A 17,002-nucleotide genomic window follows, 5' to 3' on the forward strand; every position below is an offset into this window, starting at 1 on the left:
AACCTAAGACAGGCACAGTCGCAGGGGGGCCATCAGGTGAGAAATTGGGGATCAACAGAGGTGAGGCTTAGAACCTCACCCCCCCTGTTCTGAGAGAAATCTTCTGCATATGTGGATGTTTTATTGCCCTTGTCTAGCTTGGATTAACACATAGTCTACAGGCACACACCTGATCATCTACATTTGCTCTCTTACAACACTAAACTATGTTTTCTACCTTTATGTTGTATCTACCTACCACTTCAGCATCTTATTAAAAATAATAAAGAGAGAAATGTGGTATCCACATATAAATCAAGTATAAAAATCAAATGTGTATTCATATTTGAACTGACTGTTTATAGTTCATAATGCATGAGCAAAACCGAAAGTTTCTGTGATGACTGCCCTTGTACTGTTCACCATGTAACTTATTCACTATGTAAGAATTTGTTCTCCATGTAAGAACTTGTTCGTTATGCTTCAGAAGATTGGAGACTGACGAAAATTAGGCTTGGGGTGGATTAATGATTGTGCGTTGAGCATTGAGTCACCTATACAGAATTTTATTGTTGTTAACAACCATTTGATCAATAAGTATGAGAGATGCCCTAACAACCACAACCAAGAAAAAGTACACACTTCCAATTGTAAAATAAATAAGCAACCGGGATGTAATGTATAGCATAAGGAATATAGTCAAAATATTGTAACAACTTGGTATGGTGATAGCTGGTACTTAGAATTATCATGTATATAAATGTTGAATCACTGTGTTGTACACCTGAAACTAATGTAATGTAATACTGTGTGTCAACTACCCTTCAATAAAAAATAATTATCTAAAAAAAAAAAAGATAAAACTTGTCAACAACATCAAAATATAAAAGTGTTAAAAATTAGTGGAATCCAAATGACTTTCAACAAATTACCAGAGATTAAAAAAGTAAAAATATAATTTTAGCAAGTCCCTATATAACCAGTGGAGACACGTCAAATTCACCACTCTGAAAAATAAAGTAGGAAATTCTGAAACACAAAGTCTAAATCAGCAGCAAATGGAAACAATCCCTCCTTTTTATGGAATATTCTGTTGAAAGCAGTCACCATGAAGCTTCCATTCCTATCCTTTCCACTTTATGCTTTTTTTTGTCTACAGTTGGCTCTTCCTAGTATATGTGGAACATATCATACTTATACTTGTCCAATCATACCTGGTTCTTAAGTAAATTATGGTTTCCAGGAGGGCAGAGGTTATGTCTATTGCATTCATCATGGTGTTTTTTAATGCCTAGCAGAGAGCATAATGCCCAAGAGAAAATAATGTGCTCAGCACTGCTTTGTTCTTGGACTACAACTATCCTCTCACCCATAAAAAAAAGTTATGGTTAAAAAAAAAGACAATTGGCAGTGATGCAGTATTTGGAAAGTGAAGCACTTCACATAAAGAATCATGAGTGAGGATAGAAAAAGAAATGTGTTACGTATTATTTTGTAATTCCTCCTCCCTCCTCCCCCGACCGCTGTAGTTCATTGGTTCAAAGAACAATAAACTAGATAGTGGGCATAGGAAAAACTCCAACCTGTCTTGAGTACACCTACAGATGGCTTTAGAGCTGCATAATCTCCATTTCTTCCTTGAGAATATTTAATCAACACCCAAGTGAACAGTGCCTGAAAACTAAGGCTGGCAAACAGTGTATGGATATACAGTACAGTGATACTGTATAGATAAATCTCATCACATTTGAAAGTGACTAATGTGGAAAATAAACATGAAGTCTACTGCAAAACATGTGAAAAATAATATCCTGAATACCCAGGAGATCTTCACACCTATGAATACTTTTTTTTTTATAGGAATTGGAGTAAAATATTAGAAAACTGAATGTTCTGATAGAATGCAAGAAGTAATGACCTCTATAAGATGGGAACAGAAAGGGTTAAGCAAAGACCTAGTTGAGATGCAAAGATAGCAGACTGAGAAAACAAGAGAGCTAAACACAATAAAGAAGGACTGCAAGGGAACCAACAATTCAGTAGCAGAATAAAAATCCCTATTGGAGGTAGTGAAAGGACAAATTAAAAATAGGACAAAAAATTTGTGATGAGGAGGGCAAACTTGAGAAGATCTCCCAAAATGCAAAAGAAAGATGATTCTTATAAGGGGAAATAAATGGCAGTTATAAAGAAGAAAATATATAGACAATATGTGGATATCTAATATTACTTTTAAGAGTATTTCAGATTTTAACCTCATAGTACTGTAAAAGTTTATTTTATTAAAACTAATTTGGTGTAAGTATGTCTTAAATAGTCTAAATTATTTAAGGGAACATTTTAATGTAGGCATCAATAACATAAAGAACATTTGTGAAGGTATAAGTAATGAATAAAGTTAATTTAGCATTAGGTAATTATTACTAGAAATAAAGGAAAACCAAGCATCAAAGCCTACTGTTATGGAAACCATGGCAGAAAACCCAAGAAATCACAAATTTAGTAGGGAGTCTGTATATGACTATTAAAAATTATAAAGCCTTGAGACGAGTGACTTGACATATTTATGATGATATATTTATGACATATTTACGAACTTACGTACATATACACATTAATCAAAAATTTCACCCTATCCTAAAAATAAAATATCAGACAGAAGTTCTTTTGTTTAATTATTTATTACACAAATATTTGTTGAGAATCTATTCTTTGTTAGACATCAGGCTGTGTTTTAGGTGATGTAATGGTGAGCAAAGCAGCCTTCGAACACATCATCACTGAATCTTTAGTTCAATATAGCATGACAATAATCAATCAGATGATCACAAAACAGCCTGGTGAGTGCTGTGCTAGGGATATAAAGGTCTGCTGGGCCCAGAAGAGAGGTCCCTCATCCTATCCTGTGATCCTGGGGACCGACGGGATCAACCCAAGCCATGGTTATCACCAGTATGAAAGCCAGAGGGCGAGGGGTCTCTGGAGGAGCCAGGAATTCTTTGTGTTTGAATCGAAGAAAGAGAATGAGAAGAGGTGTGGAGAGAAATCAGCCTGAAGAAGTAAACCACTCGGAGACATTCACTAGGACCCCAAGAGTGTCTTGAGTCTTCGTAAACATTGGGTTCGAAACAGACTCATGAGTTTCTTTGCACTTACACCTTTGTTCTTGTAGTACGTTGGGCTTGTTAAAGAACTTGTACCTTTTTAAACCCCATCTATACATCAGATACTTAACATGTATTATTTCACTGAATTTCTCCAGGAATTTCATGAGGTAGTCATGACTATTTCAAGTCAATAAAATGAGACGTTCAAATGAAGTAAGTCAACCTTACTTTAATGAGAGGGAAACAGTGGCACAGAAAGATCAATTAATGTGCTGAAGATTAAACAGGAAGTGGCAATGCTGAATTCCTATGTAACTATCTACATCTACTGGACTGGGAGAGGATGATAAGGATGAAGATGATAAAGAGTATCACCATCGTCATCCTTTTAATAGCAACAAATACTGATTGCCAGGCTCCAGGTTTAGCATGTTATGTTGGCTTATTTTCACAATACTAGGATTGTCTTTCTTTTATAGTTGAGCAAGCTGGGGCTTAGAGAGGTTTAGTAAATTCTGAGCATCATTAAGACCCCTCAGCCAAGCCGTGCTTGTGCCTTGGTCTCCAGCTCCAGTGGTACTCAGGCCTTTTCCTCCGTGTGGGTGCCCTTCCTCTGCCCAGGCCCTCTTCGTCCGATTGACTTTTACACCTATTTAAAATGCAGCTCAGGCATCACCTGCTTCACAGAATATTCCCTGATCCTTCTCGCTCCCAGCCCTTATCTGATTGGTCCCACTACTCTGGATTCCATTTACAGTCTGAGCATATCTTCATCCTTGAAATCCACACTTGGTTTTTTCTTTATCTATGCTTCTCCCTCACAGTCTGTAAACTCATTGAGAAGAAAGATGCACACTATTCAGCTTGAGGTCACAACTACTTTTCATGCTATTTGAGACATTCTGGGTTTTCCAAGTTACAACAATTTGCTGAGAGCACTGAACTGAGTGGATGAGAATCATGAATAATTAAGGAAGGGCTGAAGACCGTATCACACTTAAGCTTAGAAACATTTATTTGTGGGAAAAGTGCATTCTGGGTCAAAATTAACCTATGCTCCTTTGTGGAGAAACCATTTTGTTTTGTTTTTTCCTCCTAAAACAGTTGAAGGGCATTTTCTTTCTTTATACTTAGAAATTAAAAAGGGTTCCAAGTTATGCCAAGAAATTAGTGTCATTTCGTTAATATTGCCTGGTGTATATTTTTCATTTGCAAGCTTCATATTTTTATTTAGGCTGGGGCTTTATTATTATTATATTTTATTAATAAAATTATTTACTTTCTTCTGTCTTTCATGTCATTTGTGTTCTATAGTGAATTTCAACTTCATTTCTGAATTTGGGTACAATTTGTGTACTTCTCTCTTTTAGCTCGAACTAATGTTTGCAGTGTTTTTTTTAAATATGGCACATATGCCTTTCACTTCTGTTTTGTCTCTCCTGATATGAAATTACCCCCTTTGTATGACTACAAAGTCTAGTTTTAAATATTCTAAGTCCTCTTGACTCTTGATGAGAAAATTAATTTAAGGATGTGAAAGGGTTTCTCTTTTGTCTTCTAGCTTTCTATTTTCATAGAATGTTGAATTCTGTTATTTTTCCTCATATCCCTGATTTTTCTTTGTCTCCCATTCTACCACTGAAGTCCCCATATTTTCCATGAATGGGATGATAAAGAGCTTCTCTCAGAGACTGTGTGGGTCCTTGTTTGCAATTCCTAAGCATCTTGTACCTTGAGATGTGGCAAATGACTGGCCATGTTGACACTTTCTTCAGTCCAGGGTTGTTCTTACTTTATCTCACAGCAAGTGCTGGAAGTTTTTGGCACGTGGACATCATTCCTTCTAAAATTCTACTAAAAATAAAGAGGTTTTCTTTCTTTAAGTCATGTTGGTCATTGTACCGTAATTCTAAGTCTCATGTACCCTATTTACACAGAAAGATTTCATATTAATTTATAATCAAATTAAATAGCTCAAAAAATAAGTGACAAGATTTATCTATAATTTTTATTTTTAAGTTTTACAGAGAACCTATGTTGCTCATATAATCAGTAAAAACAATAAAAGTTATAATATTCACTTATATTATTGGTAGAGTATCTCTTTTCAGGTAATGACCTTAGATATGTAAATAAATGATTCAACTAATACATGTGTAATATTGTGTAAGTTTAAGGTGTACAGTATATTAATTTGATACACTTACCTACTGCAAAATGATTACTATAATTATATTTCAATAAAGCTGAAAGAAAAGGTCCAACTAATAGAACTCATATAATTGCATTATCAGGGACAAAGCCAGAGGTACAGAGGAAAGCCCTGGGGTCTCCTACTTTGGCTGAAGCCACCATCTATCTCCCCATTCTCTAGAAACTGGTGCTTCTCTAGAAACCTGTGCCCCATTTCTTGTCCTTCCAATGCTCTGTGCTGGTCTTGTTCTCTATTTAACTGCAGATTTTTCTTTATAGAAGCCAGGAGTGTGTTCACGAGAGCAAGGCTATCAAACATTTTTTAACAGTTCCTGCACTGTATTCAGAATCATTACAGTCCTGTCATGGCCCCATTGGAGCAGATGCAAGTGCTCCAGCTCTTTTCCCTCCAAATTATATTTCAATATGCTTCTTGGTCTTCATGCAAATAGTTCCCTACAATGTGTCCCCTGTAGTCCTTGAGCTGTCTTAGTGAGTCTGAATGTACATTTTAGAGTTAATAAACTATAGGCTGCTGGCTTAGAGCTCTGCTCTATGTATGACTGAGCTTTACTTTGATGGAATTTACTGTGGGCATGTCTCTTGTCTTGCATAGTCCTGACTCTTGGAAGGCCTCAGGGACAAGAAACTGCACCAGCATTGCATTGTGACTCATAGAGGACTCTGAGTACCTTCAGGAAGATGTAGCACTCGGTGGTCTTGCTTCCATGTCAGTTAGTTTTTCTATGGAAGCCTGCCATTCTCCATGTGCACCCTTCATCCGTGAAATTCATCAGGACTCAAATGAACTCAGTTTTGAGACAGTCTGAACTACATAAGCCCTTTTTTTAAAGAGGGGAAAAGCCAGGACTGGAAGCTTTGGGTTTAAACATAGTGTTGATTTATGAATTGTGAAAGAGGGCTGATCTATATAATATTTATAATAACAATAGCACTAATACTGATACCGGTGTCAGCTCTCAGATGTTGAATATCTGTGTTCTAGGCTCTTTCCCAGGAGATTTACCTACAGTATCACATTTAGTCTTTACTGCATCTCCATCAAATAGTAATAACAATCCTCATTTAAAAAAGAGGAATCTGAATTATTGGAGAGGTTAAAAACTTACCACAGGTAACATAACCTAAAAGTGGTAGAAACTGCTCTGATTCGCTCTAAATCCTGTTACTTTTAATCACTCTACCATTAATAAAATGCTGGCAAGTGTGTTTCCTGATATTGGTGAAATTGTACTTACATCATCACTAGATATTAATTCTGGGAAATTTATTCATTGATAGCAGACTCCAGCTCTGTCTGTCAGTATAAAGATCAAAAGACCAGCTCCCATGTATGAGGAAAACAAGACAGGTCGAGGATTGAAAGCAGAATGCAAAAATAGAAAACTGGAGCAGAAGTCCAATGAGTGAATGGGGAAATTAATTCAAGGGTGAGAAAATCTCCAGTTCAGATACCTAATGAGTGAATGTCCAGAACTCAACCCTGCACATGACCACTGAACTTGGAGCAATGTGTTGATGAGGGTGAGTCTACAGTCAAAGGTACTGCTTTTGTTCACATAGCTCAGGGAGGGGCCGTTGGATGGGCAGGCAGGAGTCTCCACCCTTTACAGCATCTCTTCTCTCCCAGGACCACAAAGCAGCCTAACAGAGAACCTTAGCAGTCTGGAGGGCCTGCTCACTTCTTAAAGTCCTGTACAGTCAGTCCATACCCACTAATTGTCCTTATTAGCTCTTCATTTTTGATCCAGTGGAAGCTTCCTTCCTTTAGTTTCACCAGAACAGATTTAGTTCTGAAGATGCTCACATCTCTTGGCTTCAACAGTGGAAGAAACACTTTCCAGAATGCTTTAATTTTCTTTCCACAGCGGAAACCAGACCAAGCCGAATAAAGAGAAAACAGGAACAACAAAGATAATTTTTCTCATCCTATAGGGAGATAGTGTTGGCTCAGAAAACTTCTAGTTGTAATGTTAATAGAGAATGCTTTCAGTTAGGCAAAATGTACATGAGCAATTAGACCTCTCCTGGGCAACCCCAAGGGAAAGAGTAAGTCCGAGGGATACAAGTTTCTGGGGTACTACCTTTGCTTAAGGTAAAGAAAAACTTTACAGCAGTCAAAGCTGTCCAGAGGTGGAATGATTTCTATCAGGAGAGGATCTATACATAGAAAAAGGACATGTTGCTAGCCATGAACTAAGAGGCCAGATAAGCATTTGGTAGGTATGTTGGAGATGGGGCTCTACTATGTGGAAGATCAGATTAGAGTTTTTACAGTTCCTCTGTCAGTTAGCTATTGCTGCATAACAAACCACTTCCGAACTCAACGGCTTAAGACAATAATTGTCTATTGTTGCTTACATTGTCTATGGGACAGCTGGATGGTTCTTTCAGTCTGGTGGGTAAGTCATACCATATGTAAAATGGAAGGATGGAGCTATTTCAACCTTCCCAATTAATTTGAAATCTCTCTAGAAAAGTGGTATGAAAGGTTTATGAAATGCAAGAAGAACTATTTGTGGTTATAGAACTCAACTGCTATAAACACCATTGTGTTTTCCATACCAGATTTCCTTGGAAACTTGATAAAGAATGTGGACCAAAGAGCTCTGATGCAAAAATATGAAAGAGCCTTGCCGTTTAATGGGTGATTACTATTTGCAGGCTCTCTACTGTAGACTTACTATCCCATTTAAACTTCACCACAGCTCTATGAGATTTGACGTTATGCTTGTACTTATTTCTTAAATAAGTAAAATTGAAGTTTTTGAGAAGTTGAATAACTAGTCAAGGTCAATTAGTAAATCTGTGGTTGAGTCATCAATGAACCATGCCAGATTCCTAAACTTGACTTTGTAAGCAGCTCTCTCTGAGTTAGTTTTTTTTCAATTCATACAGATCAAAGTCAGATAAAATTTATTTCTTTTCCTTTTTTTTCACTTAAAATGTTCTCATGTCTTTGGTACTTTCTACCCTTTGTCTATACTGGGGCCTTGGTGGCAAATCCAGGGAGAAATGAGTCTCACTCTTTAATATCAGGGAACTTCGTAACTGATATGACATTCTGGGCACTGCAACCAAGTGTGGGCAGTAAGGCCACATTTTACCCAGTTCACGTATCTATGATACCTGGAGGTTTTCTTCAACCTCAGATTTTATGAAAACTAGCTAAGACTTTGTCATCCTTGTTCTGGGATAAATGCTCAGTATGTCTGTCTTCCTATTTGGTTCATGTAAAAGCAAATATATATACCCCACATGCTACAGTTCCATAGATGATCTGATGATGTACATGTAAGAGTTACTCCTTAATTAGCAGAAACCCTGAAGTAGGGGCTTGATCTCTAAGATAGTCACCTTGACACCACCCAGGTGCACTGAATCAGGTCTTTGTGTTTCACACTCTCTGTCCTTACTGGTCTATTCAAGAATGTCATTTCTTTAGAATACACATAGATGTGTCTCCACTTGCCCACTGGGGCATTGTTCACCTTTAATTGGCTTTGTCACTGGAGCATTACTTCCTTGAGGAACTCTAGCAAATGCCTGGCTCCTGGGTTGCACCTCAGCTGAGAAATGTTTTCTGCTCCCTAGACTGCTTGAATTCAAGAATTCTTGCTAGACGTGTCCCTTCATAATCTCAGCATCTGATCCTTTCTTTCTTTCTGCTTCTTTCTCTCCTGTGGAGTCTAAAGGGAGATACTGTATATTGGCTTGGAGCAGGCAACATAATTCCTGGATTTGGGCCCAAATTCTTTCATTGGGAATTAAAAATGGATTCATCGTAACTTAACAAATGTTTATTGGGGACTTACCACTAGCAAATCTGGAGCTTCACTAAGTACAGAGCTCATATTTAAGACTATTTTAGATAGGACAGTTTTTGATGGGTCTGTTTTAACTTACTTTTAAAAATTATTCCATTCAACTTTTTTCTTTAGATATATAACTGGCATAGCCAAACCCTGGTTCTCCAGATACTAGTACTCAGCACCAGGAAAATGCCATGGAGAGATGCTCATGCAGACTAGCAGCTCCACTAAGGATACCAGCTAACCTGAGGATAGGACAAAGGTGGAGAATAGAAGAAAGTATATGAAAGAGTGCTGCTTAAGAAAAGCTGACCTGGACATAGGATGTCAGGACACACACATTAAGCCTCCCTCTTCTGTCCCCCTTAGTAGTTTGTGGGAGTCTCCTATTTACCTATTTCACTCTTCCTCAGATTATCCACATCCGAATCTAAGTTCTACCAATTGCTTTGCTACCAACTGAGCTAGGACCGATTACTTACCTCTCTGAGCCTCAGTCACTTCATCAAAAACATGAGGGACTTAGACTACCTACTCTCAGCGCTCTTGAAATGATTAAGTGAAACAATATATTACACTGAAAACTCTAAGACTGATGAAAGAAATTGAAGAAGACACAAATAAACAAAAATATATTCCATGCTCATAGATTGAAGAATTAATTTTGTTAAAACATTTATGCAACCCAAAGCAATCTGAAGGTTAAATGCAATCCCTATCAAAATTCTGATGACATTTTTTAAAAAAGAAGAAAAGCAATCCTAAAATTTGTATGGTACTTCAAAAGTTCCCAAATCACCAAAGCAATCTTGATGAAGAACAAATCTGAAGGCATCACACTTCTTAATTTCAAACTATATTACAAAGCTGTAGTTATAAAAACAGTATGATATTGGCATAAAAACAGACACACAGAACAATGGAAAGGCATAGAAATATGGAAAAACCCAGAAATAAACCCATGCATGCTCAATTACTTTTCAAAAAAGGACTCAAGAACACACAAAGGAGAAAAAATAGTCTCTTTAATAAATGGTATTGGGAAATAGGATTGCCACATGGAAAAGAATGAAACTAGACCCCTGTCTTAGACCATACACAAAAACCAATTCAAAGAGGATTAAAGGTTTGAATGTAAGACCTGAAGCTGTAAAACTCCTAAAAGATAACACTGGTCTTGGGAATGCTTTTTTGTATCTGACCCCAAAACCAAAGGCAATAAAAAGGCAAAAATAAATAAAAAGCTGAGCAATAAATAAAAGTTTATTAGCAAGAACAAACTAAAAGCTTCAAACTAAAAGCTTCTGCTGAGCTAAAGAAACCATGAACAAAATGAAAAGGCAACCAATAGAATGGGAGAAAATATTTACAAAATATTACGCCCAACAAGAGATTAAAATAAAATATACATAAACTCATATAACTCAATAGCAAAAACAAAAACAAAAACAAATGAACAAAACAACCCACCAACATAAGCCAATTAAAAAATGTGCAAAGAGCCTGAATAGACATTGTTCCAAAGAATATATACAAGCTGCCAACAGGTAAATGAAAAGGTGTTTTGACAAGAATAGTCTTCAGGGAAACGCAAATCAAAACCGCAGTGAGATATCACATCGCACCTGTTAGGGTGGCTTTTATAAAAAAAAACAAGAGGTAACAAACACTAGTAAGGATGTGGAGAAAAGGGAACCCTTGTGCACTGTTGGTGGGAATGTATAGATTGTGGAAATGTATCAGTATAGCCACTGTGGAAAACAGTATTGAAGTCCCTCAAAACATTAAAAGCAGTCTACCATATGATCATGATCCCATTTCTGGGAATATATCCAAAGGAAATAAAATCATTATCTTAAAGAGATGTCTGTACTCCCATGTTCATCATAGCACTATTCACAATTGCCAATATGGCTAAGTGTCCATCAAAGAAAGGATGGATAGGGAAAATACATTATATGTCTATACACATACATGTGTGTAATATATTAAGTAAAACATGTTAATAACTATATTATTATATAACATATAATAATAACATATAATATTACATATATTACATATAATAATAACATATATATTATTATAAATGTAATATATATGTATACACATACAGTGGAATATTATTCAGCCTTTAAAAACAAGGAAATCCTGTCATTTGTAACAACATATTGCAAATGAAATAAGCCAGACAGAGACAGAAAAATCCTGCATGATATCATTTACATGCCGAATCTTTTTTTTTTTTTTTTGAGGGCATATCTTATATTTATTGATCAAATGGTTGTTAACAACAATAAAATTCTGTATAGGGGACTCAATGCACAATCATTAATCAACCCCATGCCTACTTCTCAACAGTCCCCAATATTCTAAAGTATAACGAACAAGTTCTTACATGGTGAACAGTGCAAGGGCAGTCATCACAGAAACTTTCGGTTTTGATCACGCATTATGAACTATACAAATCTTTTTTTAAAAAAAACTGAACTCATAGACACAGAGTAGATAGTGATAGCCAGGGGCTGGGGGTTGGGGGAAATAAGAGGTTGGTAAAAGGATACAAACTCTGGCTCTTGTGAAAGGTAAAAGATAATGGATAAATAAGACCTGAGGATCTGATATATAACATAGTGACTATAGTTGATAACATTGTGCTGTATAATTGAAATTTGCTAAGAGAGTTGAACTGAATATTCTTACCAAAAAACCAAAAATGAGGTGAATATGTGAGGTGATGGATGCATTAATTCACTTGGGGGGATCCTTTCACACTGTATATACATAGATCAAATCATTGGGCTGTACACTTTAAATATCTCAGAATTTTATTTGTCAATCATACCTCAATTAAGCTGAAAAAGTGAGGCAACACATGTATTTAGCTTAGTATCTGGTAGGTCGTAAGGGTTTAATAAGTGCTAAAATTATCTTTACAGGAAAAAATACATATAAAGTTCTTTCACATTTCATAAACCAAAAATTCAGGGTGTCCCGAAAAGTGGACAGACTTCCAAGTGCTCTTGAGCTGAGCAGGTGTGTCGGCTGAGCCCGAGGGAGGCAGTGACTGTTGGCCTTCAGAGAAGGATCCAGCCGTCCTCCGCTGACCCCGTGGCCAGAGCTCTTTCTATGGCACTGGTTTCCTTCTGAATCAGACTTGTGTGATCGTTCTTACTGATAATCTCATTCCTGTTTAATTAATCAAACACCGCAGGCGCTAACCCAGAGGCTCTTTTTAAAAAATCTGATTGTAACGGTCCCAAGAAGCACAACAGGCTTAGTCAAAGGTAGAATCTTGGGTTTCCTACATCCTTGTTCTCCACACCTCAGAGATGCATTGTACGAATGCCTTTCAAAAAAAAGGGAACTGGGGACATTTCCTCCTGTCCTCCCAAGGTAATTTAAAAAAATAAAAGAAGTTTTTATAAATGCCACAACGCTGCTTTTTATCAAGGCCATCAGCTTCACAATACATTACCTTATTTATTGTTTCCTTTTTTCTGGCCTGAGGTAGAGGGTCCCTCTGGCATATCCTCTAACGGGGAAAGAGTGAGAGTGTGGGTATTTGTTTCTTCACATATAATCAGAACAGTTGTTGTCAGGACATTATTCTCAAGGTGTTTCTTACAGTCACTTTTAAAAGTGAGGAAATTTATTTTTACTCTGTACAAAGTCTCTGCTCGAGGCTTTGCTTTCTCAGATGTCAGAGGTACTGTCTGCACAAGTACCAAAGTGTGTGAAAGGGAAGGTAAACGACATAGCTACGGAACCATGACATACTAAATGCTGTGGGTGATGGGGAACACAAAATTGGGTGGTTTCGAAGATGGATGACAGCAGGATCCTCATTATTCAGAGTGGGCATGCCGTCTATAGGCTGAGTCATATGTTTGTTTCAGCAGTTTCTCATTTTCTGACACTACAAAATGCTCTAGACTGCCCCCCTCCTAGAATGAGCCAGACCTCCAAGGATACTTTGGTTCCTTTTATTTGAAAGTGGTATTAATATGCTGTCCTATCAATTCTTGAGAATGGAGTATTGAAATATTCATTCATAATCATGGATTTGTCTAATTCTCCTTGTAATTCTCTCTGTATTTTTTTACATCCTGTATTGTGGTAGGTGGCTAAAGATTTAGGGTTGTTGGTCTTCTTGACCCCTTTTCATTTTGAGATGAATTTCTTTCTGCCTAATAATGTTCTTCGCTCTGAACTATACATTGTCTTATATCGATATAGCTGCTACTGATGAGTATTTACATGGTATATATTTTCTATCTTTTGTTTATTTAACCTATGTGAATATTTATATTTGAAGTATGTTGTAAGAAGCATGTAGTTGGATCTTGGGACATTTTTATCCAATTATAATCTCTGATTTTAATTATTATATTTATATCATTTATACTTAATGTGATTATTGATGTTTAGGTTAAAATCTAACATTTTTCTTTTTCTATTTTTTTGTTCTCTGTTCCCACTTGTCTTCTCTTTTCCTGGACTGATTTGGTTACTTGAATTATTTTATGACTCGATATTATCTCCTGCATGCTTCTACCTCTGACCCATGTAAGGTTCAGTGATGTCTTGCTTAGATAATTGTAATCTTCCTGTGATAACTGTGCTAGATCAGATGCGAGCAGCCCTTCTTACATATGGGGAGTCTCAGCAACTGCCTTCTACAAGGATCCTGGATTTTCTCCCCCTCCCTCTTTTTCCTGAAGCCTTCTTTGAAAAATCCCTGGACAATATTTTTCCTCTATTTTACCTCTGTTTTCTAAATATTCATCGATATATTTGCATTGAGTGTGTTTACAGTTAAAGTTTCTGTACATGGTAAGATGTACATGTCAATAGCAGAGTCCATCATAGACTACAAAAATTTTCCACAAGTGTTACTATATTAATTCTCACTATATCCTTTTGAGCAAAACTGAGACACAGAGAGGCTATGAAACTGGCTCTGGGTCACACAGCAGTAATCATTGTAATAGGGTCTTGGATTCAGATCTTTAGACTTTACCATAGGGCATGGCTTGGATTTTCATGCTGTAAATCATCCTTTGTCCACTGCTCTATATTCTGGAAGACTAAACAGCCTTGTCACGTCTATGGAATTAGAAAATACTGTGATGTTCTCATCATTATCATCATCAGGGAAGCAATAGGATATGGAGGTCACTGACAAATCTCTGTCCCTGTTTCTGAGAATGGGCTGATTCACAGTGGTGGGGTTCCATAAAGCATGTAGGGCTGGAATTCATAGAGAGCCACCCTGAAACTCTAAGGATAACCTTAACCTTGAAGTTGAGGAAGCTCTGGTCAGAGTTCCACTAAATTACTTAGACTCTATGGTGCAACCTAATGGAATAAATGAGAAAAAAATCACAGTGGATTAAGTATTAGCCCACAGGCCAAAAAAATTTGATAAATGAGATACTGGGAAACTTTACACACAGGTTGCAAGCACTTGCTCCAGTTTATGGCCAGATTTTTATTGTTTCTTCATACCAATGTATTAGACAAATTCTGGGGACAGAAGCTAATTTAATCAAAATTATAAATGAAGCAAAAGATTTTTTACTCTTTGAGAATGTAATGGCACAGAATTTGTCTGTGTATTCTTCATACACTTTCTGAGTAGATCCCCTGGTTTAGAACTTGCCATGTCCCCTCTTTTGGCTGTATTCAATTCCCTTAGGTAGAGGACACTTGAGCATATCAGAAGAACTTAGACCTATTCTGAGCTCTGAGATAAAGCATGTTACATAGTCAGTGGGACCTTAAAGGGCAGACTAGTCAGTCATATAGTCAGTGGGACCTTAGAGGGTGTGGGTTAAGGAATCAGCAGCCTTTGTCAGGAGGAGACCAAGTTTAGACTCTCAGACCTTCTTTATCCCTCAGTGTCCATACCTACAGGAGGGGATAATGGTCGGACCCACACTATAGGGGCTTTCTGAGTATTAAATGAAATAAATTACACATGAAGCAGTTAACACAGTGCCTGACACACACACCATGGATGCAGGTCATCATCATCATCATCAGGCAGTTATCATCGCCATTCATTCAATAATCACATGAGTTGAAGTCAGCTCATTTTGATTGCTGGACCAGTTCAGACACAATGATCTAGTTTTAGTAATTCAACGTCTACTTGTGCTTGAGAGAAATCTACCTTTTTGAATTAGGAAGGTCCCTTTCTCAAACAGTCCATGCTCAATAAACATTATTAAATCAACATCAAGATAAGAATCATTGGTATATCAGAAGACGGCATGATGATACAATCAGAGGATTTAAATCAGAAGGCAAAAATTTAAGTCCATTTGGCACTCTGTAGCTGTATAAAGGGATGAAGTGAGCATATTTGGCTCCCAAATTCACTGTTCACATGTGTTATTCCTCTTACCCTGCGGAACAGTAAAGATAGGATGGAAAGAAGCCAGGAGTGTGAGTCCAGTGAAATTTCCTTCACATGGAAACGTAAGTGATGAAGAGTAAGTGCTCCTGATATAAATAATAATCAATAACTCCTGAGTTTGTTGTGACAAGTAATAATTCATTATTTTATTTGACTTCGTATATTGCAAAGAGTTAGGTAATTATTATGAATTAAAATTTATGCCTTTCATCTATTACTGTGTAGTTCTGTCTGAGCGCGACTCTATATTTTGAACTAGTGATAGATTGCTGCAAAACACTAGACTGGTATTTTATTTTGAAGTGAGTTAGGCAAATTGGCCAGAGAGTATGGCCTAGTGGAAAGTGGATGTTCCTGAATATCATCAGGGAGAGAGTGCCTGTTTCCACCTGTATGAGTCTTGTGGTCTTGGACAAATAATAAATGTCTGTCAACTTCAAAGTACTTACTTACTATTCATGAATACTTGAAAAACATATAGGATGATACATGCAAGTATGCTGGGCATGCAGTAGGCACTTAATAAAAAATTAATATCCTCCCTGCCTTTTCTCTTTTTCTGTAGATGATACTCCTGTAGAAATTGAACTGGCTGATCCTGAGGTTGTCTCTCCATTTAACATCCCTGTCATTTTATTTCTTGGAGTGCCAGGTGTGTAATTGGATTAAGGATGTAATAATAAGAACACAAATGCAATCATTTGTTATCATTGATGGGCAACAGTTGGAATATATGAAGTTAAATTTCTTACCCAAATGATCATAAACATAATATTCCTAGCCAGTCTTCCTCACTGCTACAGTACAGTGATAATTAATGTTCATCAGACAACAATGAGGAAAAATGCTGCTGTGTTTTCTGAATCATCAAAAGGTTCTCTTCTGCTGGGTTCAACTGTAATCAGTCCCATGCTTTCTTTAACAGTGATGAAAGCTTTAGTCCTAACCAGCAGTTTCACTTCAGAAATTTCAACTTTTTGGTTTTGGTAAACTTCTGCTTACAGCCATAACGGAATAACAGGGTTCAGCTGTACTTTCCACCTGAAATGCTAAAAGCCTGGACAGATTACACAAAGCAATGGTAGTCATATGTTGGAAAACAGCAGCACAGGAGAGTAAGGCCTAAGAGAGGGGAAACAAGCAAGTAAGCTCCAGATGGTTCTGGCTTAATGCCTGGAGAGAGGATCAAGGACACCCCTCAAGGAAGAGGACCCTCCCAGAGCCCCGCAAACTCCCTGCACTGAGCAAATGGAACTGAAAATCTGGGGAGGCCAAGAAAGCTAGGGTTTCTTGTAAAAGTATAGAAGAGAAGACCTGAAATGAGAGAAGAGAATTGCAGAGATGGTAAACTCTAGAGATTTCAAAGGGTCCTCCTCCAGCCTGCAGGAGAACCAGTAAGTGTATGTTTGAAAGAATGTTGTTCAGGTGGAGATAAATTGATACCATATGGGAAGTCAGATTTACAG

This window comes from Manis pentadactyla, chromosome 3 (genome assembly GCF_030020395.1).
Source record: "Manis pentadactyla isolate mManPen7 chromosome 3, mManPen7.hap1, whole genome shotgun sequence".
Classification (NCBI taxonomy): domain Eukaryota; kingdom Metazoa; phylum Chordata; class Mammalia; order Pholidota; family Manidae; genus Manis; species Manis pentadactyla.